This window comes from Chenopodium quinoa, unplaced genomic scaffold, assembly GCF_001683475.1.
Source record: "Chenopodium quinoa cultivar QQ74 unplaced genomic scaffold, ASM168347v1, whole genome shotgun sequence".
Taxonomy (NCBI): domain Eukaryota; kingdom Viridiplantae; phylum Streptophyta; class Magnoliopsida; order Caryophyllales; family Amaranthaceae; genus Chenopodium; species Chenopodium quinoa.
In genome coordinates, this window is record NW_018743593.1 from 1,491,724 (window position 1) to 1,501,673 (window position 9,950).

Below are 9,950 nucleotides of genomic sequence, written 5' to 3' on the forward strand. Positions count from 1 at the left end.
TTATTGAGCTGAGAATCAAAAATTGCTGGAAAACAGGAAAAAGAAAAAAGGCAATGAGAATGACAGTAGACAAATACTCATGTGTTGTCTTAAACCCATTGCCATCCCTACTCTAGAGAGAAAAATTTGTACTAAATTGCACAGACACATACCTCAATTTACCTGCCATTCAATTAACCCAAATTTTAAGGGAAAAAAGAACAAATGAAGCTGGATATTATTAGCTTTTATCTTATTTGTAAACTTTCAGTTTCAGGTATAACAATGACAAGCAGACAGCAATGTAGGCAAACAGCCTCCAAATCAGGGTTCAAGCTCAAAATATGAGCAAGCATATCATAGCAAAGCAAGGCATACATGAGAACTGCAACTATTCAGGTGGGAACATTCTGTACAGGCGCTAGCTAATAAAATTAACAGTTATATTCATATCTGCCTAATGGATCACTTGTACTAAAAGACTAATGACAAAATAGTTGTGATCAGGTTTGTTATATGATTAAAGCTTAATCAAGTTCTATTATCTCAATCTTGGAGCAACCACGGATAGCCTTAGGAGTACCATCCTCCTGCTGGTGCATCTTTGCAAACATAGGTTCGCAGATGCTTTTAAGCTCTTCAATTTTCGCCTCAAACTTGACAGCTTCAGCAAGCAAATAGTTCCACTCCAGCCACTGGGTTATCTTCTCAATGGCATCACCCACTTTTCTCTTGTCCTTGTTATTCATCTTCGTTCCACTACCTCTTAAGGTTCCCTTAACCTCGTATATATAATTCTCCAACTTGTTCTTAACTATAGCTGCTTTTTTGCGCTCCTCATCCTCAGCCTTATACTTTTGAGCAGACTTCATCATCTTGTCAATTGATTCCTTTGATAACCTCCCACTGTGATTGGCGATGGTGATTTGGTCCTTGTTGTTTGTGCCAACAAGCTCTGCAGACACAGTTAAAATGCCATCAACATCAATGTTGAAACAGACATCAAACTGAGGGACACCTTGAGGTGCTGGAGGGATATGCAGAGAAAATTGGCCCAATAAGTTGTTTTCATTAGCAATGGGTCTCTCACCCTCATATACTGGAAATTGTACAGTTTTCTGGTTGTCAACCGCAGTACTAACTCTGCTGATCATCTTCGTTGGGACTGGCGTATTCCGAGGAATTATTACTTTCATGTTACCAAAGTATAATTGCATACCAAGGGACAGAGGAGTAACATCCACAAGCACAGAGTTCTTATTACTACCTACACCAGCCAAGATCGCAGCGTGGAATGCAGCTCCAGATGCCACGGCCTCATCTGGGTTAATACTTTTACAAAGCTCCTTTCCATCAAAAAAATCTTGCAACAATTGCTGAATCTTTGGTATTCGGGTTGACCCACCCACCCACAAGAACAACATCATGAATTTCACTCTTTTCCATCTTGGCATCTCTCAAACACATTTGAACAGGTAACATACAATCTTGGAACAAATCCATATTCATCTTTTCAAATCGGGCACGAGTAATGCTACAAGAGAAATCTGCTGCCTCAAAAAGGCAATCAATCTCAATAGTAGTCTCTGTAGTTGAAGAAAGGAGTCTCTTAGCCTTCTCGCAAGCAGCTCTCAGCCTTCCAACAGCCCTACGATTGGCGCTTATATCTTTCTTGTGTTTCCTCTCCAACTCAGCGATACAATGACTCAACAATCTATTGTCAAAATCTCTACCACCAAGGTGGGTATCCCCACTAACTGCTTTTACTTCAAAAATACCCTTCTTTATTGTGACCAAAGAGACATCAAAAGTTCCACCACCAAGGTCAAAAACCAAAATATTCTTTGTCACATCACTACTAGTACCTTTCCTATCAAGACCATATGCAATGGCAGCTGCTGTTGGCTCATTAATTATCCTCATAACATTCAGGCAGCAATGACACCAGCATCTTTAGTTGCTTGTCGCTGGGCATCATTGAAGTAGGCAGGAACAGTAACAACAGCATTCTTAACTTCTAAACCAAGATACGCCTCTGATATCTGTTTCATCTTTATGAGAAGCATTGAGGATATCTCCTCTGGAACAAATTGCTTCTCTTCACCCTTATAAGTAACTACAATCATAAGCTTCTTGAAATCCTCTCCATCAGCAGTAGGAATCACTTTAAATGGCCAGAGCTTAATGTCTTTCTGTACCATTTCATCGCTGAATTTTCTACCTATAAGCCTTTTAGCATCTACAAAATTTAAAAAATAAAGAATCTCATTACCATCTCAAAAATTAATCAAATCTCGTCATTTGGATTCCAATAGTATAAATTATGATACCAACTGAAATTTATCGTCACAAAGGACTACTACAAATAGCTACGGCTAATTACACAAAACACGTCCCCTCTTCAAATTTAAGTTGCAAATAACATGGCAGAAAAAGTTCAAGACGAGTTGACAGATTTTACAAGACACTTGCAAATTATAATTACATATTATAGCTAACAAAGCACAGTGACTGCTAGCTCAGAAACAAAAATCCTCACATCTTATATTCAAGTGTTTAACCTTTACTGCCCTTTCCTTAATTGAAAACTTATGCATTTGTTTAATCTTAATTGTTTTCAATATCAAATTCAAGACCAAAAGCCTAAGAAGACAACCACTTTGACACAAGACAATTTCAATAGTCAAGATAATTCGTATTATGCTTAAATAGCAAGCCACTAACTTCACAATAAAATTTCTTTGAGAAAAAAGGCTCCAATTTGTAATCTTCTTTTAAGCAGAAATACTTTACTAAAGTGTTTCCCAGCCAATTCAAACATCATTTAAAATGGAGCAAATTTATTACAGTTTTGCTTCAAATTATACTCTTTTAACTGCTAAAGTTAACATAGCCTTAATAACACTTATCTCCTTCCCAACTTCAACTTCACTAATTTAATTGAGCTTTCTATTTCAAAAAACAATACATTCATTTTCCGAACATCTCAAAATAGTCAATCACCATTACTTCCAATTCGACCCAAAAGAGTAATGATCCAAAACAAGATGACCCAAAACAATGTTTGTGCTTCTTTCTTAAACTATGTAGTAAAACAGCAATAATAGCATAATCTCAACTATATTCTTGATTTTTCCATACAACACCAATAATGCAAGAAGAAATCAAATTCAACCAAATACATTTTGTTATTCTAAAGTAAAGGGTATAATTAATTACAACTATTATTATTTTTTTCTTTATAAATTTTCATCATTCCACAAAAATAAATAAAATGAGGGTTTCAAAATAAGGAAAAAAAAAATGATAAAGCACAAAAATTTAAAGCATAAAATAAGAGGGAAAGAGAAAAACCAAAGATGGTGTTGGTAGGATTGTTTCCGGCTTGGTTGGTGGCAGCCTCGCCAACGAGACGCTGCGTATCGTTGAATGCGACCCAAGACGGCGTCGTACGGTTGCCTAATTCATTGGTGATGATCTCAACGCGGTCTTGTTGTGGGGACCATGCTCCGACGCATGTGTAAGTGGTTCCGAGATCTATTCCTATCGCCGGCCATAATTTTGCTTGTTTTCCTCCGTTCATCTTCCAAACTCACTCCTATATTTCACGGTTTCACCCAACCTCTCTGTTTCAAATGGTGAAAATACAACCTTTTTTATTTTATACTTTTTTTTTTTTTTTTTTTTTAGGAAAACAAGTTTTTTGTTTTTTTTTTTTGAAGAATTTAGGAAAACAAGTTTTATATACCAAGTACGGATTACGCAAAAAAAGTAATTATTTATTCGACCAAACATCATGGGATTACTTTTTTTTTTTTTTAAAAGGGATATCATGGGGTTACTTTGTTAATGTTATAGAGGTTACTCGTTTAGTGTAACATAATTTACTTCGTCGGTATTTTAGGGGTTACTTGGTCAGTATGAAAGGGGTTATTCGGTCAAGGTTATAGGGGATACTTTGTTCTTTTACAGTGGCTAGTCGTACACAAAACGCGTTATATCCCAAACGCTTTATATCCTTTAAAAAAATGAATAGTTTTTATATTGTCTCTTCATTTGTGTCTCTTGGTTCCTCTAATTATATTATACTTCAATAACACAAAAAAAAAAATAGTTTATCTTCCCTCTTTCTCACTTTTTACTCTTCCTTTATCTTCCCTCTCTTTCACTCTAAAACTATAAATAATAGTTAAAGGTGGGCATGGGTCGTACCGACACGCGTACCCGGCACGATTTCGGCACGGCGGCCCACTTGTGGGTTGTGGGCCGTGTCGTAAACACAAATGTTGAAAATTGGCATGGGCACGATGGGCGGCACTGTAGTCGGCCCGTGGGACGGCACGACCCAGCCCACCGACACGACATTTTTATAATATATTTATTTAATATATATATTTAAAAAAAATAAAAAAAAACCGTGGTGCCCGCTGCCCGGCCCGGCAAGGCATGTCAGGCCGTGGGCCGTGCCGTGGTCTGGGGTGTGCCAAAACTTGGCACAGCGACACGGCTTGCCTGGATGAGTGTCATTTATGGAACTCATTTGATCCTCTTAAGGGTGAAATGCATGCTATTTTATGGCTCTTTTCTTTAGTTTTTCCCTTAGTTTTACTTTATATTTATTTAGTTTGCATTTTCTTAGTTGATTTTCTATTTTCTTGTATTTCTTAGTTTATTTTGCTATTTTCCCTTTTATTTGCTTGTTTTCGTTCATTTTTCAGGTTAGGACCGTTATCCAAGGATTCCCGAGTCTCCTTTCCAAGTTTTTCATCGTTTGAGATGCCTTGTGCTTTCCATTTGAAGCTCAATATTGAAGGAGTGCAAGTTCCAAGTCTTTCTAGCTCGTGCATTCAAGCAGTGGGGGCACCATTCTTGGTGTTGAACCCACCGTGGAGGCTCCTTGGAAACTGCCACCTTCCGTGTTTATCAAGATCATCAAGTGGGGCGCACGAGGAGAACACATATGAGGATGAAGGAGGCTGCCTGCTCCCAGGCGCGGGCGCGTGCGACACCTTAGTGGTCGTGTAGCCTGGTGGCGCGAGCCCTCGCCTCGGGGTCCTTATTCCGTACCCTCCTTTGCGCGGCCACACATTCCTGATGAGATGGTCGCGCCTGTACAGGTCTTCTTTGGACGATCTAACTACCTTCTCTTTGTTAGTTTTACTTTATATAGATTTTTCTTCTATTTTTAGAGAGAGAAGTTTTAGAATTAGAATTAGGTTAGATTTTCTTAGAGAGAAAAACTCTAATTCTTAGTTTTGTAGAGATAGAAACTTGAAGGTTGATGATTGTTGATTGATGAATGTTGCAATTGGTTTGATTTCAAGCATATTTCCTTTGATTGGGATCAAGTTTGTAAGAATCTTTTTCACTTTAATTCAATCTTTAGCTTTGATTTCATTAATTTTGTTGATTGTTCAATTTAATTGAATGTTTGATTGTATTGGTGTTATTAGAATGATGATGATGAATTTGATGAATTGTGTAGCTTTGTTCTTGATTTCTTTGATGGATTGTGAGTAGTTTTCTTGCTAGGGATGTGGTGAAGCATGTATAGGTGATGGATCATAATTAATTGGGGGTTTTGATTGATTTAGCATTGTGATTAAATTTGTTAATTGATTTTGTGCATGTGTGGATTGTAAGGAGTGATCAACCTTGTTCTTCATGCTAGATTGCATTGTGTGCTCACAGTGATACAAACAATTGATTTGTGACTCGCATTTGTCGATTGAATTGTTTAGTGAAGTTCCTATAGAGTCTTTTGTAGTTGGCGCTAGTTAGACCTCTAGGAGATAGCTATTCTGGCTCTTTTGATTGCATTATCGTTCTTCCGTTGCATCGCTCGAATCAATCATTACCTATCCCAATTAGTGTGTGTTCATTACATATGCATGTGGATCCTAAATCCCTAGTGCCTAGATATATTGATTTCCCCTTGTTTGTTTGGTTGAATTGGTTACCCTACACTTCGCCATAACCTTAGAAGTAGCTTAACTTTAGCATTAGCATTCACATCCCATTCCTAGTAGTTCGACCGTTCGACCCTTGACTTACCCCTATACTAGTTATTAGGGTGTCGACACTGTTGAGTGATATAAATTTTGTTTGGTTTAGGGAGGATTAGTTCCAACGACCTAGTCTCAGCCCCTTGTCAGCCCGCGGTGGCCCGACACGACATGATGCCCATCTTTAATTAACAGTGGTATTTAAGGGAACATTCCAAAATGTGTTGTGAGAAGTCCACAAAGGATCCACAAAACAACCCTCAGAAATTAAATCAAATAAAAAAAAACAAACAATTAAATTAAATAATTGAAATAGACATTTGCGACCAAACCCTCAAAAATTAAAACCTTTAATTTCACGTCTAGGGCGAAGGCAACTTCGAACTTGGCTAGGTGTTTCTAGATCTTGTGAATGCGGAATTTAGTATGCAAAAGGCTAGTTTAGAAAAGAGAGAGAGAGAGAGTAATCAAGAGATTCTTGATGAGAGTTGGTGAGAATTGATGATCGAAAACGGAGATTTTAGGAGGCTATTTGCAGAGAAAATCAGCCGGATGTGATAAAAAAACAAATCAGAGTTTCGAAAAGAATAAAATACGATCGCAGCGCCAAACACGCGCATGTCGCCAAACGACAGATCTGGCGCCAGACGCTAAAATCCAGTTTTCCACGCGTTTTGATAAAATTTAAGCGTACGAGAGGGAAAAATGTATTTTCCTTAAAAACACTTCTTTTATTCTAATTAAAACTCTAAAAAGTCAACCAAAGTCAATTTATCAATGCTAATTAAATTAGGAATGAAAAGAACCTTCTAGAAGAATTTAGAAGACTATAATCAATTCTAATCACATTAGGAATGATAAATTATATTAGGCCCTCCTCTAGATCATTGGGCCGCATATAAATATCAAACCGGGCCCAATTTAGTAATTTGGCCATAACTTCCTCATTATTCATCGAAATTGGGCTTATAATATATCGTTGGAAAGCTCTTTTTGAACCTGACCCAACTACACCATTACTGGACCTTTTCCATGGACACTTTTTGAACCCGACCCAAATAGATTTTCAAAAACAGAGAGAAAGAAAAGAATTAAAAACTATCCGCAACACTACACTTTCCACACTTTCACTTCATTCGATTATTATTCGACGTGAAATGTACTCATCACTGAGTTTGGTTTTGAGGAGACAAAAATGGGTGTCTACAACTACCCTTTGATTCAAGATGTAATACTCCGTATTTTTAATATATATATATATATATATATTAATTTTATTCATTTTATTTGTTAAAATAATTTATTTTATCTTAAAAAGAAATTATGTATTTAAAAAAATTGTAAGTGTGTATAAATAAAAAGAATCATAAATTGAGGCAACAAAAATATTTTTATTTGGATCAATTCTATTTAAATGAGTGGACCAACTTATTGATAATTTAGGGGCCCAATAAGTTTGCCCAAAGGGAGAATTTGTAAGGGAGTACGAATTAGTAATGACAAATTTGTAAATATAACTTTTATTTTTAAAAAGAGAGTACAAATACTTTAAAACCTCAAAAAAATTTCCACACAAGTTCATAATTGTCAGATTTTACAAAAATTCAATGGTTTTCTTTTTATTTTCTCTCTCTTTTTTTCCCTTTATTTTTCTATTCCCTTTCTTCTTTTTTTCCCCTAAATCCCACGCCAGTCTCTTTCTCCTTCTCCCTCCTCTTGCGCGGCCAGCACACCGGCGCCACCACCACCACTGGCGGCAACAGATTAATCCTAAAATTTATTCTATTAATTTATTGTTTTAAAAGCATGATTTTTATTACGTTTTAGTATTGATTGTGGGATTCTGATGTTACTAATTTATTAACATAAATTTCTGATTTTTATTTAATTAAAAACCCCAAATTATAAACCCTAAAAATTGGAGATTTTGTATAATTGGTTACAGATTGAGGCTAGGTTGTTGTTATTGATTAATTCATGGTCTAATCACGTTTTGATGAGTTTAAAGCCTTCAATTTAATGCAGGAATTTATTTACACACACTACTTTTTAATTGTAGAGTTAGAGTTTGATTACCCATAAAAGGAAAAAAGGTTTTAATGATATATATATATATATATATATATATATATATATATTAAAGAAAAAGTTTTATGGCTTTATTGTCATTAAAAGGGCTTGATTAGTATGGATTTAATAGAATTATAGTTGCTGGAAATTTGTGAAAATAGTGGATTAATTATAGTTATGTATTTTAATTGTGGGATGTTTCGAGCTAGGTAATTTCTAGCAAGTGTGGCCGAGTTAAGGCATTATTCAAGGTACATATGTGCACTAGAATATTTTTGTATACGTAGTCATACTAGGATTGTGAATTGTGATTGAATTAATGGATTAGTAGCATGTTTGATTAATTATATGTTTTGGAATTGATGTTGGTTGAACATGAATTGTTATGCAAGCATATAAATATGATATTCAAAGCATGATACAAGTTGAATACATGTGAATCATGAAAGAGTGTTTCATTTATGAGTATCAAGGAAGCATGAAATTAATAAGCAAGACTTATGTATTTAAAAGAGCAATAATTAGAATTATTGAACATGATTTATGAATTTTATTCTCACCCATTTATTATTGGTATTGAGTCGAGTAAGTTAGTTTATTTAATTGCTCACTGAAGTAAGTTGAGATCGAGTCAAGGAGTTTATTAGTGCATTCTATGCACAAGGTAGTAATCGTGCAATTTTATGCAAAAACTAGGCAAGAAACCTCAATTAAAATAAATAGTATGTGCTCAATAATTAATTCAAGAATTAATTGGAAGAATGTGTTAATTATTATTATGTTTATTCTTGATTGATTGGTTGGAGTCTTCACATGTTAAAATTGATAAATTACGTAAAGTGTAAAAGGATACGCACCAAAACTCTTGGAACGTATATACCTTGAGTATGAACATATGGGGGGAGTTATGTGACTTTATATTTGAGCATAGCTTCTACAGGGGTACATGACGCTGTACTTTCTTTTATGTGCTGGAATTCCGTCACCAAGATGTGACATAATAGGTGTCAATTGGAGTGGCTCCTTGATTGGAAGATTCATTTAAATGGGATATATTTTTAAGGAAGGAAACCTGTTCGATGCATAATCCAAAGATATTAAATAACAACTAATATTACTTGTTTTAGGGTTTTTTGGAATCCCTTGGGACACTGATCACGATTCTGCTGGCAACGAGACTCAGACACTTACAAAACACGAATACTCCGATGACGGAATATTTGCCTTCGATGGTTAAGTTAGTAACCTGAAATCGGAAAAGCTAGATAGAGAAAGTAGAGAGAAGTTGGAGTTGTTTAGTGCTCTATTTAATGTTATGTCACAATCCACCCCTCCCATCATAAATGATTGGGGTATTTATAGGGGTGGGAAACTGTGCCCTTAGGGTTATTACCCTAGAACGACGCGGTTTGATTGGCGGCGCAATCAAGTAGCGACACGTGTCTAAGAGTTAGTACTGTTTTGCGACTTTCTTGGAATTTGGGCCTTCTGATGTAAGAAGGCCCTTTTCTCTCATTTCAGGTGCTTTTCTTTAGCCTGTCACGCGTCATCTTCCCATAGTGACACGTGTCGCCCTCTGATTGGGCCACGTGTCACTAAGAGATTGGACCACATGTAAGGGGTATTTTTACCCTAAACATTACTAGTTATGAGTCAAAGGTAAGTTGACTGTGATTGTATGGCAATCATGTTTTATTACTATTCTTATTGATAGGATATTCATGTTAGTGTGGTGCATATGTACTCAGCTTTTGCTGATTCGTACTTTTGTGTTTGTGTTTGATTTTCCTTTGGTTGGCCCTACTATGACCCATTTATATGGTGAGTAGAGGGTTAAAATAAAGGGGAAGTGACAGGTACTTGAAGAATGAAGACCATGATGTGAATGAGTGTCGA

General features: G+C 36.0%; 1 pseudogene; it reads right to left on the minus strand.

Moving 5' to 3' along the window:
* Positions 1–303: 303 nt before the first annotated feature.
* Positions 304–3,681, minus strand: LOC110682768 (annotated as a pseudogene).
* Between the last annotated feature and the right edge of the window lie 6,269 nt (positions 3,682–9,950).